Raw genomic sequence first — 4,266 nt, 5'->3', positions numbered from 1 at the left:
AAATACATTTCTTTGTTTGATTATTTTTTAAATAAATTTAACATGTCATCCTCAAACTAGATATCTACATAGTTCTAAATTAATAGATACAAACAATAGATAGATAAAATGAAAGAAAAGATGATAGAAAGGACGAAAAAATGGACAATAGAATGAAGGGTAGATAGAAAAGAGCAAACAAATGAACGATAGAAAGAATGGACTATAGAACAAGAGAATGATACACAGAAAGAAGAAAAAACTAATGATGGATTGAACTAAAGAATGATAGATAAAAGAAAAAATGATCGAACAAATGAATGGACAACAACAATGGATAGAATGAAGGACCGGACAATAGAAAAAACAACAGATAGATAGAAAGAACAAACCAAAGATAGAATGAAAGAATAGAAGATATAAATAACAATAAACAGAAAGATGGATAGTACAACAGAGATGAGGGAAAAAAGGTGAGAATAGTGCGCAGATTGGGGGCATGCTCCACACAAATTTATTTTAAAGATATTTGCTTTGCATGTTCATTTGGAGTTACTTTAAGGTATTTTATATATATATATATATATATATATATATATATATATATATTATTATTTTTTTTTTTTTTTTTTTAAATACCTTATATGACCAAAACGGCAATGCTGACCTAAAATGTAAAATGCATGCCCTCTCTCTCTTCACCGTTCCCACATCTCAGACCTCAAATACATCAAATATTACCCTTTTTAGACATAGTTTTTAAAGTAAAGAGTAAAGAAAATACTATACAAAACATATTAAAACAACCAGTTGCATAACCTTAGCCACCATGTTAAGAGTGTTGACCATCTAGCAGCTGCCAAGAGCTAATCAGCTTTACAAACAAGACCAATCTACCTTTTCATAACTGAATTTAAAAAGTTATGACTAGTCTTGAATAAAAAAATTAAAAAAATAAAACTTGACCAAAAAGTTTTGATAATTTTCCTATTTAAAACTTGACTCTTGTGTAGTTACATTGTGTACTAAGACTCACACACACACACACACTCACACACACACACACACACTCACACACACACACACACATGTTGGGTTTCCATGTTTTATGGGGACATCCCATAGGCGTAATGGTTTTTATACTGTACAATCTGTATGTGCTATTGCCCTACACCAACCCTACACCTAAACTTAGCCCTCACAGGAAACATGCTGCAGTTTTTGATTTTCAAAAAACTTTATGCTGTATGATTTATAAGCTTGTTTCCTCATGGGGACCAAAAAATGTCCCCACAAGATTAAGATTTACTGGTATTACTATCCTTGTGGGGACATTTGGTCCCCAGGACGTGATGAATACCAGGTGCACTCACACACACACACACACACACACTCACACACAGTTGTGATTTTCTAGGCTGATATGGGTAGGAATTATACTCTCGTTCCGACGTAATAATCATTAAAACCCATTAAGATTCATATCAACTTTAAATATGGACTAGTATCTGTAAATGTTAAGCTACAAAAAGACTATTTAAACATGAATCCTCTATGTTTTGTGTGAATGAATGGCGCAGACGTGTGGTTTTGTTTACTACACACACCTGTCGTCTCACTAAAAGAGGACATAAACACATGAACAACATCTCCAGAACTGCTCTGACAGTCACTTCATGAGCATTTTACCCTTTCATTTGAGTAAAACTATCCTCATATCATATACACACAGAAATATAAAGATATTCACGGCAACCCGTCAAAATAAAAGTTTGGTTTAACTAGACACTGTGCCAGAGATATTGTTCAGTAATACTACTAATACTATTAGTGCTACTACTAAAGTTATTAAAACTTAAAATTTTAAGGAATAATCACACAACAATTCTTCCATGTTTTAATGTTAATAGTGAATTTACCCCTTTGTTTGCCAAAAAATAAAGATTAATTTTAAAGTTTATCTTAAAAGATAAATTAAATTAATGTATTATGCCTTCATTTGATAACCAGAAAATTTAAATACACAACACAGAATATGAAAAATATTTCATGAGGCTATTTTAAGAATAAATTTAGTTGTTTTATGCATTCAAATGATTAGACATGCTAAAACAGAGAATTTGGTAACAATAAAACCTAAAATATTTTTTTTAATTACCCCCTAATTTCACGACTTCCAAAAAGTAGTACTAATAAATGGATCATTTAAAAAAAAAAATATATATATATATATATATATATATATATATATATATGTATGTGGTAAAAAAAAAAAAAATTAAAATAATGTATTTTTACATTATAATAAAATAATAATAATTTTATCTTTGACCAAAATATCTCACTTTTTCTCAGCGTTTCATGCAAGAAGTGCTGTGTTTGAAGATGCTGTGTAAAGCTAAAGGAAATCCAGCTTGTAAACATACATCTTGAGACCCCAGTGATCTCTTTTGCTTCATCCATCTGTTCTTAAACGCTCGACTGGTTCCATGTGAACGGCTCCTTACTCTTCAGGAACACGAGGAACCACTAAGCAGCGCACGAGAGGAGTTTAACGCTGCCAAGGCGCCGTGTTCCTGCACTTTACAGGCCTTACATGATGACACTGCGGGTTTGTTTTACATCCTCTATAACCTCAATATTCTGTAACGTTTCCCACAGGAGCCACGGCTGAGACAGAGGAATAAATCACTCTGCTGTATCTGTCAATGGCGATTCATAAAAGGACTACGGCTCCCAATAAACATTCACATTCATTTCCACACTGGGATGCTTTTGGGTGGCCTTAGATCTTAAAGCATGGATGCCCGTTTTTTATTGTGGAGCACAAGCAGTCGCTGTGAGGAGGAAGTGAAGCTAATTAGAGTTCACCTGGAACGAGGACTGACCTTACCATCTGGACCGGACCGGACCGCACACATGTCTGCTATCAGCCGCTGACCATAGAGGGATACTACAGACATGACTGATCTGAGACCAGTCTGCAGTTGTTTGCAGATATTTAATACAGAGAATATGAAGATGCCACAAACATGTCATCACAATCCTCAAGAATCACCAGTGTGATTCACAAACTCTCAGATCATATACAGTGACCCTAAAAAAATATTCAAAGACATTAAGTCTCTCTAATGTATGAATTGCATTGAATTAAATAAACACTCAAAATCAAGCAAAACCTGACAGCTTAAACTTGGTTTGATGTGTTTTATATAATGCAACATTTCCAAATACTTGAACCCACAGGTTCCCACTAACATTAATGTGTTTCATAAAATAACTAACATAAAATAACCAATAGTTCAAACATTTGGGGTCGCCAAGAATTTTTAAAAGAATATTTATTTTAATAATAAATGTTTTTTTATTATTATTATTTTCTTTTTGAAAGTCATTTCTTAATTGAAATATGAAATATTATTACGATGTAAAATAGCTGTTTTCTATGTGAATATCTGTTCAAATGTAATTGATTGCTGTGATCAAAGCTGAATTTTCAGCATCATTTTAGGATTCTTTGATGATTCTTTCAAAGGGACAGCATTTATATGCAATAGAAATATTTTGTAACATAAATGTCTGTACTGTCACTTTTGATCAATTTCTTACATCCTTAAACAGGAAAAAAGTGAGAGTGGTATTTTCTGTGAGAAAGAAAAGGTGACACACATTAGAGGCTGTTGGCACAGTTACTGAGTAAAGTTGGAAGTATATTTAGACTAACTCTACAGTCTAGAACAAATGATTGAAATGGAGAAATAATTCATTATTTCAAAAAAAGAATGTGTGTGGCCTTTTCAAGCAAAAAATAACAACAATAATAATTTGCTGGTGCTTAACCAATGCCAAGGATGTGTTTATGGTAAAGTAAATTACCAGCAGATGGTGTAAATGAGCCATGAAGCGTTATTTTGAGAACAGTAACAGATGAACAGCTTCAAGCAGAAACTCAGGGTTTCTTGAGTCAACACAGGGTCAGATCTCACGTTTCAGTTTGTCATTTTTATAATCCATTGCGAAACGTTGGATGAGGCAGGTCCATGCAGCATTACATTTATAATTCACCAAAAATATAATCATTTACTGTTATTTTTTTAACACAAAAGCTGAATTCTTTAAAGTATAATAAAAGTCCATATTTTACATTCTGCTAGTCAATTTCATTCCATGAGTTTTTTTCATGAGAACAGATCTAGAGAATGTGTCTCTGCATCAGTGTCTCAGCAATGGATGCTCTGCAGTGAATGGGTGCCGTCAGAATGAGAGTCCAAACAGCTGATAAAAACA

The sequence above is a fragment of the Barbus barbus genome (assembly GCF_936440315.1).
Source record: "Barbus barbus genome assembly, chromosome: 32".
In the NCBI taxonomy this organism is placed as follows: domain Eukaryota; kingdom Metazoa; phylum Chordata; class Actinopteri; order Cypriniformes; family Cyprinidae; genus Barbus; species Barbus barbus.
Note: the sequence above shows the minus strand (reverse complement) of the source record.